The sequence below is a fragment of the Schistocerca gregaria genome, chromosome 2 (assembly GCF_023897955.1).
Source record: "Schistocerca gregaria isolate iqSchGreg1 chromosome 2, iqSchGreg1.2, whole genome shotgun sequence".
NCBI classification, from domain to species: domain Eukaryota; kingdom Metazoa; phylum Arthropoda; class Insecta; order Orthoptera; family Acrididae; genus Schistocerca; species Schistocerca gregaria.
This window is the reverse complement of record NC_064921.1, coordinates 827,388,010-827,413,261: the sequence shown is the minus strand read 5'-3', so window position 1 is coordinate 827,413,261 and position 25,252 is coordinate 827,388,010.

The following is a 25,252-nucleotide window of genomic DNA, read 5'->3' as shown; positions in this document are numbered from 1 at the left end:
AGCGTCACGCTGGCGCCAACGATTAGAAATGTTCTACGATACGGTGGCGGGGGTGGGGGGTGGGTGGAGAATTGCGTGACTCGTCGCATCAAAATATTCGTTATCTTTAGAAGTCACAAATGTGTCGCTAATGGATAGCAGTAGGCCGTAAAGAACCTCGCAAAATTTGCTGGTTTGTAAGCGCCATGAGACAATTCCCTCTCATATGAAAACATCCCAGCCGAGACGCCCATGGCAACAGTTACAGACGTGTAGATTTGTCTGCCGATTTCGCATGCATTTCTTTGGCCTGGCCTCCTCCCCCACTTCACGGTCCCCCCCCCCCCCCACCCTCCTACTCCTCTTCCTCCTCCTCCTCTTCTTCTTCTTCCTCCGCTTCCTATACTCCAGCAAGGCAAATAAAATGTGGCGACTACACCTGTAGCAGCCGCCAGGTCTTTTCAGTCCCTCATTTGCTGGCCGAACATACGTCACCACTCACCAAGTACGGTATAACTGAGCACTGTACTCGTGTTGGAAAATGGTGTCGACCTCTCGACCGGTCTTTTCGCAGTGATTGATAGCTTCCCAACAAGCATGCATATCCAAATTTGGTCACAGCCCCCTTGTAACGAGGCATTTCCAGAAGGTCTGCTTACAAATTTATGTGTTGAGCACATCTGTGGGCTCGAATGATTCCAAAACAAATCTTACGTTGGTAGAATGTCGTCTAACAAGTCACACGAAATTGCGACTCGTGGTGTACCGAAAATACGGCCTTGTCGCATGTTAACCTGCTGGTAGCAGATGTAGCAGCACACACTGCACAGCGCCAGGAAGAGTGAATTCAGTCCAGCTGGTAGTCTACTGAAACTACGGTGAGCTGTTGGTTCTACCTCGTTTTTTTACGAAGTTGCTATACCTGAAATGAGAATTTTTCCGCTTTTGACTACAATTATTATTTACTATCTGAAAAATACCCACTTCACTACGTCTTGATTTTCATTTGTGAAACTAAACATGATTTTCTCTCCTGATCTGTTTCATTTCTTTGCTCTTCTTCCTCTTTCCTTCTTTTCAACTCACTACAGGCAAGATTTCTTCTACCCCTGTTTTACGTTTCGGCGCCCTATTAAACGTTAATATTGTTTAACACACTAAAATTGGCCGTAATGTACTGTTCACTAACTAATTCATTTTTCCTTAAATTTATTTTACTTTCACTTTTCACTGATCCGCTCTAATTTCCAAAAGTATTGCCAATACATAACCTTATCTGGAACATTGTAGAGCGTTCTTGAACGATCTGGAAGATTCTACAGCATTTTGGAACATTCTACAACTTTCTACAACGTTCTCGAACGTTCTGGAACACCAAAGGACGTTTTGAACATTCTCGAGTACTTCTACAATCGATTCCACCTACTTCACAGCGTTTCTGTAAGATATCCATTGGTGTGACGCAGTCTTTTGATGCCCATGTCTTCGAACCCAAACCTGAAGTTCCAAAGTGGAACCTCCACCATAGATAGAAGTGAAAGGATACCACACCATACAATCCTCTCGTACCTGTGGTGGTGGGGGGCAGGGGGGGAGGGGAGGGGAGGCGGTTGGGAGATAACAGTGGCATGCAAGGCCAAACCATACTTTCATTAAGAACTTTCAGCATTGCAGCGCGTCAGCAATCGTAATTATCTAAATAAATTATGAATAATCCGCCTCGATTGCGAAAATTCCCGGTGTTTACCCAGGTTTCAACGTGGATAACCACGCCTTCTTCAGAACAAAATAAAAAACAGCTTGCCTAAATGGGCATAGTCAATTTCTAAAATGAACACCCACAACGGCAGGTCCCCATAAAATTTATTAACATTACACGGTACATTCCGTACCAAGTCAATAACACTACTTAACTGTGTGTGCTGCCTCGGCCCAGCCAACGTGCGATGGGTCACAGGCTCTCCACTGCACTAAGGCCTTGCCGGCTGTTCCCCTGAGCGACTGTCGACAATCTCTGCGCATGCGCGCGGCTAAGAAACGCTCTTCTTATGCATAGAAACGGGATACAACAGTTGACATGAATCGGGGCCTAAGTAACTACAAAAAGTTGTCGCCCAAATAGTAAGTGATACAAGCATTGGTGCGGAAACTACGACATATTAATTCTCGACCAACATTGCGCACAGGTCGTGCATCAGCCACTAACTAATATGGAGGCACTAAAATTAGGTAAAAATTACAACTAACATACAGAAATGGCTATGCATGAGGACATAGTAAAGTGCAATCGGTTCCAAACCATGCTACATGCGGGAACCATTAAGTTGTAACTCACAGAGCAAACAGTCTGCAAAACTTGACACCTTAACGGATAATGGTGTGGGGGCGGGGAGGGGGGGGGGGACGGTGGAAAGAAAATCTCAAATGTTGTTAACGGATAAAACCACACAATTTCTGCTAACAGAAACCATCACTGTCGCTACATCGCCAAAATGCTAAGTGGCTGAGCAGGCCGTAATCAAAAAACATAAAAGATTTAGGACATATCTTGGCTCCACGATCTTATAAATATAGAAGCCAACGAAGATACAATACGTCTTAGAAGCGCGCAGCGATATGAACTTACGATGACCGAAAGGCGTTCATCTTGGCTAACCAAACCTTCGACTCACAGAAAGGGAAAGGTGCCAAAAAAGAGAGGAGGAGGGGCATCGTTATCATCCGTTAACGATCAACAACCTGTGCATGCATCAGCCAACTTCCACGTCATGTGGTGTAATGAAAAGAATTAAGTAAGGGACCGAAACCTTCAAAGAAATTTCTGTTTTTTAATTGTAGCTGATCGTTGAGTACATCGTCTTTGGCATACTGCAGGTGTTTAAAAATCTGCATTTCCTCTAAGATGTCCAATTTTAAGCCCTTAACTTCAGCATGAAGCAACTCTATATTAGACGGAGGACTTGGCGCATGAGCCATTTGTATAAGGTGTTCGGCGTAAGTGGAACCCCTCGTGCCATCACCGCTTCTGGTGGGGATGTGCTCTTTATATCTAGTCATGAGAGCTCGGCCTGTTTGACCGATATAAAATTTCGGACAGTCACCGCAAGTAACTTTATACACACCAGACTGAGCAAGTTTGTCACTTGTGATCTGCAACGAGTGGATTAAATTCTTGTGCAGATTGTTGTTGGTAGAAAAGGCTACCCTAAAGTTATAGGCTCTAAGCAAACGCCCTAATTTGTAACTTACATTACCTACAAAAGGGATAGATACTATTGCCATCGGTTTGTCATTTACTAAATCCCCTAATGTGGAAGCCGTACCATTATTTTTATTTATTTTCTTGTTGTACAAACGTCTTCCAATTGTGAACTATAACCATTATTTCTAGCGATAGCTTCCAGTGTGACCAATTCGGTCTCTAACGCCTTCGGTGACAGAGGGACAGCTGTAGCTCGATGTATATTCGAATGGAAGAAGGCCATCTTATGGGCATGCGGATGCGCCGAATCTGCAGAAATGATGTTATCAGAGTACGTGTCTTTCCGGTATATATTAAACTCAATATGGCTATCCACCATCGTCAACGTGAGATCCAAATAGTTCAAGGACCTTGTCAAGGATTCCCTCTCAAGTGTAAACCTGATGTTATCATGAAACTCACTAAAGATAGAAAACATACGGTCTACATCATTCTGAGTACCGTTAATGACAAATAAAATGTCGTCAACGTACCTTGTATAAAATTTTATTTTACTCAAAATTTCTCTACCACTGGCAAAGAAATCTAACTCTAAGGAGTTCAAGAAAATTTCAGATAAAATCCCAGCAAGGGGGCTTCCCATGGCCAATCCATACGGTTGCGAATACATTCTATCATTAAAGGTAAAATAATTATATTTCAGGACAATCCGTAGCAACATCTTTAGCTCATCAATTTCATCATGCGATAGTCTTTTATAATAACGTAAATTACCCTCTAATATCTGGAGAGTCTGGTCCACTGGTACGTTCGTGTACAGACTTGTTATATCAAACGAGACTAGTTTAGATTCCTCAGAACAGGTTACATTACCCAAAAGCGTGGCTAATTCAATAGAATTTTTGACTGTATAGTTTTTTCTAAAAACAAAATTATCTTTAATTTTATTATGTAAGCATTTAGCCAGTTTATGATAGGCGCTCCCTGTGCTGTCGACAATAGGGCGAATTGGGTGATTTAATTTATGGACCTTGAACTGGCTTCTCAAACAAGGGGGTTTAGGGTTCATGTTGATGAGTCCCTTTTTTCGAAATTCTCCTATTAAAGTTTTAGTATTGTGAAGTCCGATTCTAATTTCTTTTTGAAGCGTAGCGGTAGGGTCTTTGTCGAGTATAATTATCCCGTTCTCATTGAAAAAGGCTTCCGTTTTTTCTATATATTCTTTCTTTGTAGATACAACCATGGAGTTCCCCTTATCAGATTTAGTAATAAGAGCATCCTTCTGTATTAGTTTTTGGTTTATGTTTTTTAAAACCTTACCAGTGTTACCTTTTTGACTGTTATTTGAAACTTTACTCATAATTTTACAAGCTTCGTAAGCCAAACGAGTTTGTTTATTTTTAGGCGTTTTAGCATATTCTAAACCGAGTTTCAATTCCACTATAACATGTTCGATAGCCTTCGGTTTTAATGCTTCTGATTCAATATTGAATTTCAATCCTTTCGCGAGAAGAGCCTTCTCTTGAGGAGAGAATGTGATGTCTGTTTTATTAACGACCCGTTCGAAAATTTAGGTTCGGTTATAGCAGTAGTATTAGTCGATTTATTGTTATTATGCTTCCTAATTTGCTCTGAAGAAGGCGTGGTTATCCACGTTGAAACCTGGGTAAACACCGGGAATTTTCGCAATCGAGGCGGATTATTCATAATTTATTTAAATACTTTCATTAATTGTTGTACATGTATTGGTTTTCCACTATTGGTGAATTTCGGCTCTGGCACCATTTTGAAGCAGAAGTTAACGTGCGTGAGCACAAGGCACCAAGATTTCTAGCCAGCAGCATACAGCGAGTTTTGTGTTGTCTTGTTGTCTCTGTACAGCTGTACCATGGGAGCAAGGAGAGGATGTTGTTTGCTGGCTGGTATCCTCTGTCTATAACACAAACTGCAAGCAAATATTTACTGGGTTCTTTATTCATAAGAATAGAAAATTACTTAACTCTAGATAATCGTTGTGGTGCAAGCTCTTTCGTTCTAGTCCACGTTAACCTCACTACTGGTGAAGTACAAAGTCCGCTCGTACACTCCGCTGGTCGCTATGTGCTGCCTGTCTGTTAGCTTGCGGCGGGGCTAACTGCTACTGCGACTCCATTTGCGCTGTGACTGATGACAGCCTGGAACTCACTGGTTGCGATAGATTGGCCCTCCGGTATGCGGCGGCGATCTAAATGCGGGCGGCCGAGAGGGCGTTGGGGGGCGTTGCCTGCGAGATTGTTTTTGGCTTCTGTCGATCTTCGCGCAACCTCTTTGTCACCTGGTGTGCTGGCGCCAGCTTACGCCAGCACAGCGAGCAAACCACACTGATATTCCATGTCAGAGACTCTGAAATATTTGTATTCAAAAACAGTGTGAATGTTCACCCTGCAGCAGGGTGCATGCTGAAACTTGTAAGGTGTACAGCGGTACTGGTGAAGTACACATGTGAGGGCATGAACCATAAGTCATGCTAGAACTGGGTGGTTACATTTAAAGTGAAGCTACGCACAGAAGTCCAGTGTGGGCTGTAATCATCATATGGCAGTGAAACTTGGTAGATATGATTATTTATTTATTTATTTAATCGTGCCAGAAGCATCGTACATAAAATCAGAATAATTAACACATACATATCAGGTATATAACAAATACAAAAAGAGTATAAAAGTATACAGATATATAAGCAGGGCCAAGTAGTTTTTATTTTATGAAGTCTTGGACCAGAACATGGCCACGTCCAGCGCTTCCAAGGTGGCATTCATTAAATCCTTCATGGTGCAGGTGCTCGGACACAGCAAACACTGCGTGAGGTGGATGGTGGCTTGAGTGTGTCCACAGTCACACAGTGCCGGTTCATTTGAGAGGCCCCATTTGCGCACATTCTCTTTGGATCGTGTGACACCAGAGCGCAGCCTATTAAGAGATTTCCATGTCGTCCACCCTTCCATATGGCCGGGAGGGAGTTCTTCGATTAGGACTAACCATTCCCCAAGGTGCGCGTTTTCTTCTCGCCACATTGCCAGCCTCACATGCTGCGGTGTACCGACGATGTCTTCTGCTGTGTGCAGGAAGTTTTTTCTAGATTTTAGTCGACGGCGAGCTGGCTCGTGTTTGTACAGCGGGTGGGCTGGTGAAGTCAAAGCCTTTGTCTTTTCCTTCCTGGTCGCTACTTTCCTTCTAATAGGTGGTGGGACCACGCCTGTCAGGCAGTACAGTTTATCAGTCGGAGTTGGTCTCAGACAGCCTGTGATGATGCGACAGAATTCATTAAGCGGTGTGTCCACTTGCTTGGCGTGGCTAGAATTGTACCACACTGGGCACGCGTACACCGCTCTTGAATAGCACAAAGCAAGAGCTGTGGTTCTCCCTAGTCCAGGCTGTGCCCCCCACGTAGTGCCCGTTAGTTTGCGTACAATGTTGTTTCTCGCGGCTACTTTAGTGTGTGTTTAGTGTCCATGAAGTGCTTTTTATAGGTGAGTGCAAGGTGAGGCCTAAGTATTTTCGTGTTTCGCAATGTTGCAGGGGCACTCCTTCCCAGTTAAGTTGTAGTCTTCTTGCAGATTGTCTGTTCTTTAGGTGGAAGACGCAGGTTTGGGTTTTCCCTGGGTGGGGTTTGAGATGGTTCCCCTTTTAGTAGGTAGCTAGCTGTTCGAGGGCTTCTGACAGCGGAACCGTGCGACTGCTACGGTCACAGGTTCGAATCCTGCCTCGGGCATGGATGTGTGTGATGTCCTTAGGTTAGTTAGGTTTAAGTAGTTCTAAGTTCTAGGGGACTAATGACCACAGCAGTTGAGTCCCATAGTGCTCAGAGCCATTTCAACCATTTTGAGCTTCTGACAGATTCTGTTCAACAGTTCCAAAGCTGTCTGTCTGAGCGGTAATGGCGCAATCATCTGCATATATGAAGCTTTCGGTGCCTTGGGGGAGGGGCTGGTCACTAGTATATATATTAAAAAGTGTTGAGGCCAGTACGCTTCCTTGGTGGAGGCCATTTTCTGTATCCTCCTCCGGCTTCCCTGTCCCTGAAAATCCACGAAGTATCTTCGATTCTGGAGTAGGTTTCCAATCAGTAAGGTTAGTCTGTAGTTCCTACTCACTGCGCATATTTTCCCCAGGAGCAGTCGGTGGTTGATTGTGTCGTAGCCTGCTGATAGGACTAGGAAGACAGCCCCGGTGAGCTTCCTGTTCTGGAACCCATCCTCTATGTGTTGCGTTAATTTTAGCACCTGTGACGTACAGCATTGGCCCTGTCTGAATCCCGGTTGTTGTGGGATCAGGAAGGGCTCGATGGCGTCCGTGATTCTGTGGAGTATCATCCTTTCCCAAACCTTGTGCATATGGCATAGCAGAGAGATCGACCTGTAGTTTTTGGGATTGTCATGTTCTTTGCCTGGTTTTAGGATTGAAATGACTCGCGATTATCTCCAGATTTTTAGAATTTTGCAGGATGTCGTGCAGTTGTTCATCATATCGACTAGCCATTTCCTTGTTACAGGTCCAAGATGCTTTATTTGCTCGACGCATATGTCATCAAGGCCGGCTGCTCTACGCTTTTTGCACTTACTGATCGCCTTCTCCAGTTCCGCCAAAGTAAATGGCTTGGATAGTTCTTCGTTCTCCTGAGCGGGGTTTCGTTCTCTGCCCCTCTTTTTTCTCTTTAGGTTGTCGTATCTTGGTGGTTTCCCATTTGCGAGAAGCTGGCGTGCAGTTTGGTCTGCTGTGACGTTCGCGTGTAGATTTGGTTTGGTGGGGTCATTGGCTAGGCGTTTTATGAGTTTCCAGGCCTTTTGACTATCTCTGCCAAAATTAGTTTCCTCCATCAGTTTGGTCCATTGCTCCCTTCTCACTTCTGATATCCTGGAGGTAATAGCTCTTCCTTTGGTGAGGGTTTCTTCACTGAAGGGGTTTCTTTCGAAGATCATTTGATATTCTTCCAGTAGGGCTACTGATTCCTGGGTGAGTCCTTGTGTGTAACTTGTTCTGCATTCCCTTGGAATAGACGCTCGGGAGCAGGTTTTGACGGTGTCCACGAAGCTGTCATAGTTCTCTGGCTCTGGGCTATATGTCTGGACTCTCTCATCTAGTATTCTGGTGAAATTGGGCCAGTCTGCCTTCCTGAAATTGTGTCTCCTTCTGAACTTTACTCTTCGTGGTATAACTATTGGCAACAGTTGACACATTATTGGGCGATTTTGTGTCTTTGGGATGGGGGCGCAGATGGACTTAAAGCAGTGTTGTGCTGTTTCTTCGCCGACGAATAGAAGATCCGGGTTGTATCCGCGGCGCCACCTACCACTGTTGGAAGATGTGGGAAGTTTGCTGTCGTGGATAAGTGCCAGCTGGTTTGACTCGGCCCACGCCAGAACGGCTTCACCGTTTTTGTCATCTTGTGCATATCCCCATACGTGACTGTGGCTGTTGAAATCGCCGACGATGAAAGCCGTTTTCTGTTTACCGATTTTTACTGGTGGTTCAAAGTGTAAGTCTACATTTGGGGGCTTATACAGTGAGGTCACCGTGTATTCGCCAAATTCCAACGTGATAATCTTGATATGTGTCTCCTCGGTGTGATCTGCCATCCTGACTTGGAGGTCCGGTTTGGTGAACACGACACTCCCGTATTGCGCGTGCGGTCTTTCTGCCACTAGTTTCATCTCTGGAACCTTGGGGCGTCGGTGTTGGATGTCCCTATGCGTTTCTTGCACATAGAGTACGTCACATTTGGTTTTTTGACAAAGCTCGCTGAGCAGTTGTTCTTTGCAAGACTAAAGACCTTCACAGAGATGATCGTCAAAGCCGGTTCTGATAAGAACCTATCCGGTTTTTTTCGAGACATTATGTCTCCTCTACTGTGACGCTTCTGGTGTGAGAGAACCTGCCGGCTTAGACCCGTTGCCCAGTGGACGCCCGAATGTGTTATTAATGACACATCCTTCGCGGAGGCTTCTCCCGTGTCCCCCGATATGACAATGCGTTAAACCGAAATTGATTTATCCCGAGAAAAAATTAGTTCCAATTGTGGCCACCAGGTGCAAGTCTCGCCCTGTACAGCGAGAACGTGAGCTGTTAGTGAAACTGTTTTATGTGAATGGCAGCAATTACGCCAACTGAAAGCTCTCACGACGATGACATTAAGTGGTGTAAGGAAGATGATAATGAAATTCGAAAACACCGGTGAACTTGGTGTGGTACCTGGAAGAGGAAGGCATCCTATGCTGGTGAAAGTTGTTGACGAGACTGCTGTTGCTGTAACTGACCATGCAGCACGTGGCACGGAGAGAGCTAGTGTTTGTGTAGTGTCACGAGAATTGCCCATCTCATGCTCAACAGTACGGTAAGTTTTGTGGTCTGTATTGAACTGGTACCCGTACACGATTCAGACTGTGCAACAGCTGAAACCTCATGATCCGCAGCAAAGTTCTGAATTTGTTCTTCAGTTTTTGACACGGACTGAAGTTGATGAGATGTTGTTGGGCAGTACTCTATCGAGTGACGAAACACATTTTGCACTACCCGGTGCAGTAAACACATAGAACTGTCTTTTTGGGGTATTGTTAAACACCATGTTATACAGGAAGAGCCATTGCACTTGCTGTATTCACAAGCACGTTTACACTCGTTCCGTTCTTCTTTGAACAGAATACACCCAGAATGCGTTTCATGTGTACCGAGCTGTCTGCACACTATCTAGTCCTCCTTGTATTGCATGCTATTCCTGCTTTGGAAGGGCGCAACTGTCTGGGAACCACTACTTTCATGCCAACGCTTTACGTCGCTCGCCAGTGAAAGATCTGCTTAATGCAACTTTCTGTGGACGTGTTATCTCCAGAGGTTTTGCAGATGCATGTCCTGCAAGATCACCTGGTCTGAATCCCTGTGACTTTTGGCTTTGAAGATACCACCGAAGAACGCGTTTACCAGGGACACGTTCGGTCTGTGCCTGATCGGAAGGCCAGTACACAGGAACATTATTAGATTTCACCGGAACTGTTACGAGCAGCTGTTGATCACATCGTTTTATGTATCACACCTCGTCGACGTCTGCGGTGCTTACACTAAAGAAACTGTGTAAGCGACCGCTAATAATTAAACCACCATTATGCCTTTCTCACTTGTTTCACTTTTTCTATCCACGTCCCATTTCTAATCCTTTACATATGGAAACATTTCCAAACGTCTTTTATTGCAGTCACAGAGCCAGATTTGCACATGGTGCCGAAAATGAGAATTTTTTTTTTCAAGCGTAAATCGGTTCCGTATTAGCCCATTACAATATCTACCAAGTTTCAATGTCATACGATAAATACAGCCCACGCAGGACTTCTGTAAGTAGCTGCACATTAAATATAACCGCGTGGTATATACATTAAAGGGAAAAAAACGCGATTTAAACGAAGGTTGGTATGCTTGTTTCTACGTCTCAAAGATGTCTGTTCAGATTCCACGCCAGTCACACTAGAGTAGCCCTTGTAGTGTCACTATGAGGACGTAAATCAGGTTTGATTTAAATACACGCAGCAACAGTCGTGAGGTTAGCTGCCTTTAAGATTTGACGTGGTGTGTTGATGTTAGCCAAGAATGCCTTTAAGGCGACAAAGACATCATTATCAACATCCCACTGATTTTGAACGATGTCGTGTAATAGGATTACGAGACGCTGGATGTTCCTTCTGCGATACTGCAGGAAGGCTTGGCAGGAATGTAGCCACTGCACATGATTGGTGGCGGCGGCCACAAGAATGTACGCTCGCGAGAAGAACAGCGGCCGGACGTCCAATTGAGACTACCCGGAGGGAAGAACATCGTGTACGGCGTATGGCTGTGGCGCATCATACCATCTGCAGCAGCAATTTGAGCAGCGGTTGGTACCACAGTGACACAACGAACACAAATCGGTTACTTCAAGGACAGCTCCGAGCCAGACGCACTGTGGTCAGGGATTTTCTCTGCCTCGTGATGACTGGGTGTTGTGTGGTGTCCTTAGGTTAGTTAGGTTTAAGTAGTCCTAAGTTCTAGGGGACTGATGACCATAGATGTTAAGTCCCATAGTGCTCAGAGCCATTTAAACCAGACGCTCTGTAGCGTGTATTTCACTGACCCCAAATCACCGCCATTTCCGACTTCAGTGATGTCAAGCGAGAGCTCATTGGAGTGCAGGGCAGAGGTATGTCGTGTTCGCTGATGAAAGCTGGCTCTGCCTCGGTGTCAGTGCTGGCCGTGTGTTGGCCTGCAGCCAACTTGTCTTTATCATAGACACACTGGACCTACTCCTGGAGCTAAGTTCCTGGGGTGCGATTTCGTATGACAGCAAGAGCCCTCTCGTGGGTATGCCAAGCACCCTGACTGTAAATTTGTACGTCAGTCTGGTGAATCGACGTATTGTGCAGCCATTCATGAACAGCATTCCAGGAGGTGTTTTCCAATAGGATAACGCTCGCTCACATGCTCTACAGAGTGCCGACATGTTGCTTTGGCCTGCTCGATCACCAGCTCTGCCTCCAATCGAGCACATACAGGATATCTTCGGAAGACAGCTCCAGTGTGATCCTCAAACAGCATTAACCGTCGCTGTATCGAGCGACCAAATGCAACAGGCATGGAACACCTTCCCGCAAACTATCATCCAGCACCTATACAACACTTTGCATGGATTTTTGCGCGCTTGCATTCAGCATTCTGTTGGCCACGCCGGTTATTAATATACCAGCAATTCACATATGCAACAGCTTATCTCGCGCTTCATGATCTGTGATCATGTTACCTAGACAAATATATTGCCCGATATTTCATTACTCTACGTTAGTTATTTTTTGGTGCTGCGATATTTTTACCCGTCAGTGTAATTAGTCCGTGGCGTGCAGGAGTACATTGCGGCTGTGTATAGCGGGTCCGTTGTTCATTGCGGAGGGTTTCCGGATGTGGCGAAGGGAAGTCTGAACTGAATTGTAAGAAACAAATCTTCCTCGAGGAGAAAAACGTTGACGTTTAATTTTCAAAGGAACAGAGAAAAGCCTAAACCCCTCGCTATACGGAAGTGGCCGTTTGATGATATAAAGTTGGTTGATAACGAAGAGACAGTTATTCAAATCAACAACACAGTGAATTGCGTATGAGTAAAATGTATAAATAACGAAGTTTTGTGAACAAGTAGTCAGGAAAACTGATGGTGGCGTAAAACTTAACCATAATGATGGGTCTGTGAGCACGGGTTTAACAACAGGTACTGGCTAGCGATCTGTGAGAGTCTGTAATTTAACATTCGAAGGATAGTTTATGGTATCAAACAAGAAGTGTGGTCTGAAAACTATAGGCGTGATAAGTGACTGGTAAATGGCAATCGAATAGCTAAAGCAGAATTATAAAAGGACATACCCTCTTATGGTACTCTCTACGGCCACAGGGTGAACTCCGCACATGCTCCAACAATTGTGGGAATTAAACCCCCTGTACGATTGCTAACACAAAACTCAAACAGTATTAATGACATATGCAACTGTACTGTTAGGAAGAATGGACAGCGCGGTGAATACATAATGACCTGAAAGTGGGAGAAATGTGAATGACGATGTTGCAGAAACTGTCGTCCAAGAGCGAGGGAGGGATGTGGTGAGCGATAATGCTGACAATGAAAAATCAGTCAAAGAAGTTGCTGCCAGCACACTAATAACGTGTGTGATGCGGAACAGAATGCGCTTACGGAAGTGTAAGAGCAAGCGCTAGTGAATCTATCACCGAATAGTAAGGGAACGGAAAGGAGAGCAGCACAGCGTAGAATAACAGGAATTCAATCCACGAGATTGGCATCAGTGTCACTGACAACGCACAGCATAATGAATATCAGTATGCGACCATGGATGTGGGAGCGAATATGGAGATGTAGCAAGCATTAATTAAAGTAGTGGAAAATTGAAACACAATGAAAGTAGACATTTCGAACACGCATAAAACAAATGCGACGATGAATCTCCGACCGGCGAGAGCACTATTCTGGAATAGTCACGCATTCAACTGTCTGAGTTATCAGAACGGTTTTCGTTTATAACTTTCGACTTGTTCGTTTCCGGTACAGGGATCCTTACTTCAAATTAATACATTTATCGTTCTCCATCATCCTAGAAAGTCTGTAACATCATCACGGAATCACCCAGAGTATACGTACATTTACAGACGCCCGTGCCTATAACTTTGACTCTCTGTAGTCTCGTTGGATGACGTTTCCGGACGTGGGTTCCTATTCAAAATACAATGTCCTAGAAGTCTGTAACGGGAATTTCCAACCACCCTGTATAAGGGGCGATCGAAATGTTTGAGGGAGTTACTGCAGCGTATGTGCAACGTAACGTGATTCCGATACGTGTATATAAACACCGACATGTAGGCAAGGAGTAGTGTGGCATTCGCGTCTTTCCACCGTGCCTGCGGTAAATGCGAAGACGTGAACCGTGGCGACATTAGTACCAAATGGGTCAAAACAGGATCAACATTTATTGACTGCTGAAGGACAACCACCGATAATGTTGTGTAATGCTGCTGCCTCTCGCTAAAGCACGTTCCAATGTCGCAAATGCAGAAGTGATGCACCTCAGCTGGTCCACACTCTAGCACCCGTCCTATAGCTCTGATCTTTCCCCATGCGGTTATCACGCCATCGATCCCTTAAAACAGCCGATGAAGGGTCGACGATTCCTGTCGGACAAGGATATGCGGCAGGCTGTTGTGGACTTCTCCACGCAGCAGCACACGGTGATGTACCAAACGGGAACGATCAGAATGAGATTTTCACTCTGCAGTGGAGTGTGCGCTGATATTAAACTTCCTGGCAGATTAAAACTGTGTGCCGGACCGAGACTCGAAATCGGGACCTTTGCCTTTCGCGGGCAAGTGCTCTACCAACTGAGCTACCCAAGCACGACTCACGTCCCGTCCTCACAGCTTTACTTCCGCCAGTACCTCGTCTCCTACCTTCCAGACTTCACAGAAGCTCTCCTGCGAACCTAGCAGGACTAGCACCCCTGAAAGAAAGGATATTGCGGAGACATGGCTTAGCCACAGCCTAAGGGATTTTTCCAGAATGAGATTTTCACTCTGCAGCAGAGTGTGCGCTGATATGAAACTTCCTGGCAGATTAAAACTGTGCGCCAGACTGAGACTCGAACTCGGTCAGTCGATGGGATGAGTGTCTCATTGTTCACGGCAATATTGCCGGATTGCCATACCCATTCTGGACTGCACGGCCTTCGAACGGAAACTTTTCGATCGCCCCTTATAACTACACTTGAAATAAAAACACCGGGTTCTACAGCATTCTGTCCCACAAATCTCCTTTTATGCCAATTTACTGAATATAGAACGCACACGTCGATTGCTCTCTGGCTGTTTACTAATGAATGTAACATTACGTTCATCAAATACAAAACCGCACTGAAAAATCTTCATTATGCTACTTACAATGCTTTTGATTTCTTTCAGTTTTTGTCGCCGAGGCTCTTAATGATACAGATTCCGCCTTCTCGCGATCTCTGGCCGTCGCCTAAAACACCGTGGCGACTGCCACCGCAAAAGTACAGCCTCCATTCGAAAACGATAACACGTTGTCACGATACGTAAATTCCATATGAACTGAAAAAAAGTGTGGAGATTTTTAAATAAAGCTGAACTATATGCATAAAAGTATATCACAAGTATTGGTGCAATGACCCTAGGGCGTGAAAGACGACGGTGTTATCTTCAATACTTGTAGGGGTACAACGTGCAAGCACGAAAAAATAGACTTCTACATTACGATGTATCCCAATTTTCTGTTTTCATTAATATAGGATGTACACTCTAAGACAAAAATTGGCGTTCATACATAAACAAAAAATATTACAGTTTCAGACAAATTGGACGATTTATCCAAGAGAAACAGCGGCACGTATTGAGTAAGTCAGTAATGCGTTGGTCCACCTCTGGTCTTTATGTCCTTATAACGCATTGGTCCACCTACGGTCTATGTAAGCACTGACTGGGAGAGTTCTCGGATGTCCTGCTGAACGGACATTGTGCCAGTTCTGTCCAATGGCACGTTACGTAGCTAAAATCCCGAGCTGATTGGAGGGCCCTGCCTCTAATGCTCCAAACGTCCTCTGTTGGGAGGGATCCAGAGAAGTTGCTGGTCAAGGTACAGCAGGCTCGAAGACAACTGTCAGAAACTCTCACCGCGTGCGGGCATCGTCTCGCTCAAAAGTAAGCCCAGGATGGCTTGGCATTAAGAGCATCAAAACGGGGCGCAGAATATCGTCGATATACCGCTGCGTGATTACAACAAAGGGTTCATGCTATGGAAAGAAATGGCGCCCCGAACTATCAGTCCGGGTTATCAGGAGGTATGGCGTGTGACAGGCTAGTATTCCACAACTGTCCAGGACGTCTTCAGACACGTCTTTACCTTGGAATCTCATTGACTGGAGTAGAATTGTCTTCAGTGATTAGTCCCGCTTCGAATTCAGTCCCGATGAACAGCGAAAACGTGTCTAGAGATGCCACCGACAGCGGTGGGATACGAATCTGACTGTCGCCCTCCATACCGCCGTACAATCCTGAGTGATAGTCTGGGATGCCATGTCTTCCCATAGCAGGATCCGTTGTGTTGTCTTTCCCCGCACCCTTGCAGCACAGCAGTACGTTGAGGATATTCTACACGCCATTTTATTGTCCTTCATGGCAAGCCGTCCTGGGCGCACATTTCAGGAAGATAATGCTCTCTTGCACACGGCAAGAGTTCCAATTCATTGTCTTCATCTCACCCCAATCGAGAACGTTGGGAGTATTGTAATCATTGTCAGTACATGTACATCATTTCTACCGATTTCTATCTCATTCGAATAATTCCTTCTTAGTGTGTCGTTTTCTCTTCGTTTTAGTGCGTATAATCTTGTGCAATCAAAAGAATCTCTTTAAATCAGTCCGTGTTTCCAAACGAAAACTCCACACAGGCAGAAAATACTTGTTCAAAATTGCAGCAATTGACACTTCCTGGCCGGATGGGGCCTCGAGCGTGAAACCTCTGTCTTTGCGAGCAAGAGGTATATCGATTGAACTACATTTTTTAAAATTATTAACAAATATTTATTTGGATTTTGGGATAGAGGTATTACTTGATACACCTTTTACAGACAAAAGAAAACCATACAGCCACTTGCTTCTTGCGGAATCAGGACCACAAAAATCTACCAAAAAGTATATGATCAAAAATTCGAGTTCAGCACAGCACACCTATTTGGCCACTATGCTAGTAATACTTTTTAAACAAAGCGATTGATGGGATATCTTAATTATTAAAATATCCATACTGTTCCCCCCATGAACCATGGACCTTGCGGTTGGTGGGGAGGCTTGCGTGCCTCAGCGATACAGATAGCCGTACCGTAGGTGCAACCACAACGAGGGGTATCTGTTGAGAGGCCAGACAAACGTGTGGTTCCCGAAGAGGGGCAGCAGCCTTTTCAGTAGCTGCAAGGACAACAGTCTGGATGATTGACTGATCTTGCCTTGTAACAATAACCAAAACGGCCTTGCTGTGCTGGTACTGCGAACGGCTGAAAGCAAGGGGAAACCACGGCCGTAATTTTTACCGAGGGCATGCAGCTTAACTGTATGATTATATGATGATGACGTTCTCTTGGGTAAAATATTCCGGAGGTAAAATAGTCCCCCATTTGGATCTCCGGGCGGGGACTACTCAAGAGGAATCAAATAGGGGTAATGCAGGAGTAGGTTTAATAATGAATAGGAAAATAGGAATGCGAGTAAGCTACTACAAGCAGCATAGTGAACGCATTATTGTGGCCAAGATAGATACTAAGCCCACACCTAATACAGTAGTAGAAGTTTATATGCAAACTAGCTCTGCAGAAGACGAAGAAATTGAAGAAATGTATGATGAAATAAAAGAAATTATTCAGATAGTGAAGGGTGACGAAAATTTAATAGTCATGGGTGACTGGAATTCGGTAGTAGGAAAAGGGAGAGAAGGAAAGGTAATAGGTGGATATGGATTGGGGCTAAGAAATAAAAGAAGAAGCCGCCTGGTAGAATTTTGCTTAATGATAGCTTATACTTGGTTTAAGAATCATGAAAAAAGGTTGTATAAATGGAAGAAACCTGGAGATACTGAAAGGTATCAAATAGATTATATAATGGTAAGACAGAGATTTAGGAACCAGGTTTTAAATTGTAAGACATTTCCAGGGGCAGATGTGGACTCTGACCACAATCTATTGGTTATGACCTGTAGATTAAAACTGAAGAAACTGCAAAAAGGTGGGAATTTAAGGAGATGGGACCTGGATAAACTGAAAGAACCAGAGGTTGTACAGAATTTCAGAGAGAGCATAAGGGAATAATTGACAGGAATGGGGGAAAGAAATACAATAGAAGAAGAATGGGTAGCTTTGAGGTATGAAGTAGTGAAGGCAGCAGAGGATCAAGTAGGTAAAAAGACGAGGGCTAGTAGAAATCCTTGGGTAACAGAAGAAATATTGAATTTAATTGACGAAAGGAGAAAACATAAAAATGCAGTAAATGAATCAGGCAAAAAGGAATACAAACGTCTCAAAAATGAGATCGACATAAAGTGCAAAATGGCTAAGCAGGGATGGCTAGAGGACAAATGTAAGAATGTAGAGGCTTATCTCACTATGGGTAAGATAGATACCGCCTACAGGAAAATTAAACATACCTTTGGAGAAAAGAGAACCACTTGTATGAACATCAAGAGCTCAGATGGAAACCCAGTTCTAAGCAAAGAAGGGAAAGCAGAAAGGTGGAAGGAGTATATAGAGGGTATAAACAAGGGCGATGTACTTGAGGACAATATTATGGAAATGGAAGAGGATGTAGATGAAGATGAAATGGGAGATACGATACTGCGTGAAGAGTTTGACAGAGCACTGAAAGACCTGAGTCGAAACAAGGCCCCCGGAGTAGATAATATTCCATTAGAACTACTGACGGCCTTGGGAGAGCCAGTCCTAACAAAACTCTACCATCTGGTGAGCAAGATGTATGAAACAGGCGAAATACCCTCAGACTTCAAGAAGAATATAATAATTCCAATACCAAAGAAAGCAGGTATTGACACATGTGAAAATTACCGAACAATCAGTTTAATAAGCCACAGCTGCAAAATACTAACACAAATTCTTTAGAGACGAATGGAAAAACTAGTAGAAGCCGACCTCGGGGAAGATCAGTTTGGATTCCGTAGAAATACTGAAACGCGTGAGGCAATACTGACCTTACGACTTATCTTAGAAGAAAGAATAAGGAAAGACAAACCTACATTTCTAGCATTTGTAGACTTAGAGAAAGCTTTTGACAGTGTTGACTGGAATACTCTCTTTCAAATTCTAAAGGTGGCAGGGGTAAAATACAGGGAGCGAAAGTCTATTTACAGTTTGTACAGAAACCAGATGGCTGTTATAAGAGTCGAGGGACATGAAAGGGAAGCAGTGGTTGGGAAGGGAGTGAGACAGTGTTGCAGTGTTGTAGCCTCTCTCCGATGTTATTCAATCTGTATATTGAGCAAGCAGTAAAGGAAACGAAAGAAAAATTCGCAGTAGGTATTAAAATCCATGGAGAAGAAATAAAAACTTTGAGGTTCGCCGATGACATTGTAATTCTGTCAGAGACAGCAAAGGACTTGAAAGAGCAGTTGAACGAAATGGACAGTGTTTTGAAAGGAGGGTATAAGATGAACATCAACAAAAGCAAAACGAGGATAATGGAATGTAGTCGAATTAGGTCGGGTGATGCTGAGGGAATTAGATTAGGAAATGAGACACTTAAAGTAGTAAAGGAGTTTTGCTATTTGGGGAGCGAAATAACTGATGATGGTCGAAGTAGAGAGGATATAAAATGTAGACTGGCAATGTCAAGGAAAGAGTTTCAGAAAAAGAGAAATTTGTTAACATCGAGTATAGATTTAAGTGTCAGGATGTCATTTCTGAAAGTATTTGTATGGAGTGTAGCCATGTATGGGTGTGAAACATGGACGATAAATAGTTTGGACAAGAAGAGAATAGAAGCTTTCGAAAGGTGGTGCTATAGAAGAAAGATGAAGATTAGATGGGTAAGTCACATAACTAATGAGGAAGTATTGAATAAGTTTGGGGAGAAGAGAAGTTTGTGGCACAACTTGACCAGAAGGAGGGATCGGCTGGTAGGACATGTTCTGAGGTATCAAGGGATCACCAATTTAGTATTGGAGGGCAGCGTGGAGGGTAAAAATCGTAGAGGGAGACCAAGAGATGAATACACCAAGCAGATTCAGAAGGATGTAGGTTGTAGTAGGTACTGGGAGAAGAAGAAGCTTGCACAAGATAGAGTAGCATGCAGAGCTGCATCACAGCAGTCTCCGGACTGAGGACCACAACAACAACCATACTGTTATCCGTAAGCGAATGTAAACTGTGGTATCTTTGACTGGGAACACTCAGTTCCTTAGTGGAATGAACAGAAATTTTCCAAGTCCTCTTTTAATATCATACAGATTCTTAGAAATTAGGAGACAAAAAAGAACAAAATAAAAGAAAAACAGCTTTAGCAATCAGACACAACAGAACAATATGTCCTCCCACTCAGTCACAAAAGGGTTCCTCAAATTCATTGTCATATTTTTGAAACATTTCTTTGCCCGACACTTACATCCACTGCTGAAGTTGTCAAATGGTTCATATGGCTCTGAGCACTATGGGACTTAACATCTGAGGTCATCAGTCCCCTATAACTTAGAACTACTTAAACCTAAGTAACCTAAGGACATCACACACATCTATGCCCGAGATAGGATTCGTACCTGCGACCGTAACGGTCGCACGGATCCAGATTGAAGCGCCTAGAATCGCTCAGCTACATCGGCCGGATGAAGTTGTCACATGTAATGGAAGAAGTGTGCTCGTATTCCACGTATTCACTAGAGTCCCACTTGTATCGGTGCGTAGCTTAAAGGCACTGTAACATCGTCCACATCATTCTGCGTCAGATTGTCACTACTGTGTACTGCGATTCAAAGTTAGGCTACATCCGGTGGATCACGTGGTTCATCTGCCGACAGAACAATAGTTTGCTCCTCAACCGTTTAACAGCTCATTGAATTCTTTGAATGTGAACGCAGAGATTGGCACGATTGATTTGTTCTCCTTTTATGGTTTTTGGTATTCGAGAGAGGAGTTTGCATTTTGTTTATCAACTTCTTCGTTACTTGCCTTGTCTATTTTGGACTGCGTGCTATTGCTGTTTTGTACCTTCCCAATGTAGATTTTGACGACTATTGCTTATGGATAAGTCCAGAATAATAGTGAGAGACTGTCCTAGGTGGCAGAAAGCTCTTTATTGGCTCAAAAACAATGCTTTTCATCTGGGTAGGGCATTATCAGGTTGTCTAGAAACCCAATGAAAAACGGACGTAATAAATAACCAGGGGTGGTCCTATCGCGAGAAGAACCTGTAAATATGGCCCTGGAGCAAATTGCTGGTCGCCAATCCGTGCTCACATATTAAGAGTGTTGACAGAATCAGAAGCGACTGATGACGCTATTGAAGATAACCGTCACTATGTGGCGCCAAATGCTGAGAGAAAGCCATTATTGAAAAATCATAATAGTAGAGATAAATTCTCATAAGCGAGCTACAAACGTGTTGAAAGAGGAAATAAATTGTAAAAATCATATTATAGACCCTTGTCCAATAGCTGAGGCTCGGCACTCAAGTATGCAAATGTATTACGATGAAATGCGGTAGAAATGTGCAATACAATCAACAGAGTGGGGTAGCTGACAAACAATAAGAAGGCAAAGCAAAAATACAACATCCAGACCTAACGTACATAAGGGGGGCAATCGTAAAAAAGTAGAGAAAGAGAGAGAGAGAGAGAATGCATGATGACCAGTAACTGTAAATTAATTACTGGGAGGCGCATAAGGGAGGGCCCACTATCAGTAAAGTTAAAGTGACAAAATCGAGAACCTAAGAACTGGTATATGTTTTCAACTGTTAGAGGTATGAGAACGGTTTTCGTTTACAACTTTCGACTCTTCCGTTTCCAGTACAGGGATCCTTTCTTCAAATTAATACATTTATCGTTCTCCATCATCCTAGAAAGTCTGTAACATCACCGCGGATTCACTCCGAGTATACGTACATTTACAGACGCCCGCGCCTATAATTTTGACGCTCTGTAGCCTCGTTGGATGACGTTTCCGGATATGGGTTCCTATTCAAAATACGATGTACTCACTCTCCTCTACAAGCCCTAGAACTCTGTAACCGGAATTTCCAACCACCCTGTATTTATTGTAGCCCTGATCTTGAAATTAGTGAAAGTTCTTCACCCAAAGGAGAATTATGAAAAAGTATTAACTATGGCGTCTAGGGAGAATACTTCAAACCTTTAATATGTCAGTGAATAACAGGCATTTGTGACACAACATTGAACATTTATAGCTCATTTACATCGATGCTACAAAAAAGGAATATTATTATATTTGTGGAGTTTCCTTACATTCTCGCAAAGTCTACTGAGAAACATGATATACAGTCTGATCTGAGCAGTATATCCCAAAAATTCGAGAAACATCGCAACGTACAACCTTGGGATAGTTTTTAAAATTATATTTTTGATAAAATATTCGTGTACCTTTTACAAACATTTAATGTGTCCTCCACAGCACAAACGACATATATGAATACCATCGTGAAACTCGTCCCATATTTTTTTGAGAATGTTTTGAGCTACTGCATTCACCGTTGTTGTTATGCAACACAAAGGTGTTAGAAGGAGAGGTACATGGAGTCTTTCACAACATCCGCCCCCTCCAGTGTGTGCGGGTGCAAATATGTCAGCAAATTTGGAGGCCATTGGTACAATGGGAGATTCGTACAACCCTACGACTGATCCGCCATTGATCAATTCTTAAAGAAGAGCGCTTACCTGTTGGTGCCAGTGCAGTGGTCCTCCGTCCGTTTGAAAAATAAAATTTTCAGTATGTTCTGGCAATTGCCGTAAAAACCAAATACTCAACATACTGGGCGAGCACGTGGAAGACTGTCGCATAAGTTGAAAGCTTCTACGCTCATTCATGTGGCAGATTAAGTCTTTACATTATTACTGTACTTAGAAGAAATAAAACAGTATTATATTTATCAGTTTTGCTGGTGGCAAGCTCCTGAAATGATAGAATGGTGTATAGAAAATTTTTACTTGTTGACAATGAAATTATATTCCACCAACCAGCATCAGATTCCCATCACACCGACGAGAACATTGACCGACGACGTTGTTTAGAGGCCAGTGACCGATCCAAATTACCCAACTTGCATAATTACATTGCCCGGATATTGATTGGAAAGATCGGTAAAGGAGATCTCAGAGACGCTGAAATAAAATTTCCAGTTGAACGCTACTAGCGTTCGGCTGTGGCCACCAAACAATTCGTCGGCAACTCCACTTCGTTGCAGCCTGAAAAAGTTCTGAAATTCAACATAATAAATTGAGATGTGGCATTAATTGAAAAGGAAAGTACGTTTTTAATTCAAACACGGCTATTGTAATTAAATTAGAGAAATTATTGAGCCAAAAGTTACAGATACGAGAGCGACGCTTACATTTAATGAAACTATGGAGAGAGAGAGAGAGAGAGAGAGAGAGAGAGAGAGAGAGAGAGCTCACAGCTCATGTTTTTATATAGTTCAAAATAAATTACGGCGACTGTCTTCAACTTTCTTCACAGAGCGTAAAGCTTCGATATATATAAACATTTCTCTGGAACATTCTTGATCGGAATGGCGAAAAAATACATTCCCTACATTAAATCGTCATCTTTTCTCCTTACTTTATTTACATTTTCTCCTTACTTTATTTACACCTTTTCTCCTTACTTTATTTACACACACAAAATTTATTCTTAATGTATTTTAGCCTTAATTAAACGATTGGTGCATATTCTATTAATCATTCAAAAACCAACATTTCATCCTGTGAAGCCGGATAGCAGATTTAGCCTTGTGAACTCGGATGTATTATCTAGAAACATCCTGCATTTAAATTCAGTATGCAAATGACGCTACAACACAGCACACGCTAAAAGAGCAGACTCTCCAGTCACTTATGAAATGAAAGAAGCAGTTAACAGGTAGCGGAAGAAAATGCATCCACCATCAGCATCATGCTAATTTGCAGGTATGATAATAATGATACTTAAGGAGAGGGTTGTACGCTGAAAGCAAACTGTCTCGTTGTATACTTACATTATGTACACGACAAATAAATATCTGCGTTGGACACTATTCTCGCTCACAGAATAAGGAATAAAAATTTACCTCCGGAGTCTCTTCTAGGTTTCGGCAGTAACATGTTGAGAAACTACAGTCACGGCACACAATATCAATGCAAGAGTTCGTTAAGTTCACCGCTATGGACGTGCCTATCCGGAAGACTGCTGACAACACGCCGGGCAGCAACGTCGAGCGAAAAGCCTAAACTGTAGGCGGCATTCTACTCGAGCGTCAGCTCGGATCATGTACGAGTATTTCGGTTACCTTTACTTTTAGACTTCGATCTAAAAGATATATATATAAAAAAAACTATCAATAAATTTTTACTCCGCAGCGGAGTGTGCGCCGATTTGAAACTTCCTGAGTGCGTGGCTGGGACTCGAAGGTGGGACCTTATCCTATTTCGGGAAAGGGCTCATCTTTTTTCTGTTCTTTCTAAATCTACAATCTCTGTACACAGTTCGTAAGAAACAGGATTAAATATTCAGAAGTTATATCAACTGTCAGAATGGATAAATATTACGAAAACAGTGCTCTTTATTGGTTCGAAAATGACGCGTAGGGTAGGGTGTCATCAGATGTGGATCAACATTCGTAATAGAATAAAACCACGACTCATATCACACGAGACAACTTGATAATGCTCTACTCGGGAGAAACGCGTCGTTTTTAAACCAATAAAGAGCACTGTGCAACTTAGGACTGTTTGTTGAATATTAATCTCAATGTAGGTCAGTATACCCCCCCCCCCCCCCCCGTCACAACGGATAGGAATAACAAGCAGAGGCATGGTCGCAAATAAAATAGTGACCCGAATATACAATAAATTTCCTTTACTTTATGTCTATGGTCACAAATTTTTTGTCGTCAGACTACCGGTTTCGGTCTATAATGACCGTCTTCAGATCTGAGGGCATGTTTTTATAAAACAGATCTGGAAATGGTCATTATAGACCGAAACAGGTAGTCTGGTCACAAAAAATTTGTGACCATAGACGTAAAGTAATCGACATTTACAGGGTAAGAAAACATTTTATGAATAAACAGAGAAATACAAGTCGATTCTAATAACATGCTCGTTTCGCTCCTACACTTGTGTTTGTTGTTTTTTTTTTTTTTTTTTTTTTTTGAGTGGACTGCCTGCAATAGAATACATTTTCCACAGAGTGTAGCTTACTAATTAGATCTCTTTTCGGATTTCGTGAAGTATTGTCTACAAAGAAAACAACGCATGATCTCACAGAAGGATGCTCGGCAAGGCTAATCAACAAAAATAATGTCACTTCCAGACAGATTACAACTGTGCTGGACCACAAGTCGAATCCCGACTCTTTCTTTCCTACGCAATGACGGTAGCGACTTTTTCGATTTCAATAAGTGTTGATACAAAGCGTAAGCACTACCAAAACATCTTTCAGATTGTCACATTAAACAAGGAATTAAAGAACAGTTAAATAAACAAACAATAAAAAGGAGCCAATAGCATTATTCCGTTGTACACACAAGAATATATTCTTCAAACAACTGCTTTTAAAGTCTTCTTCGAGAACATTTTGTCTGTGAAATGTTTATTACTGTTTGCACTCGTATGAAATGTAAATCATCTAAATTAAACAGCTGAATAGTAACAACTGCCACAAATTATTCCCTGTTCTTTAAAACATAAGTTTCACTTGTATTACAAGAAAGTGAACATGTGATATTTATGTTGATAATATAAAT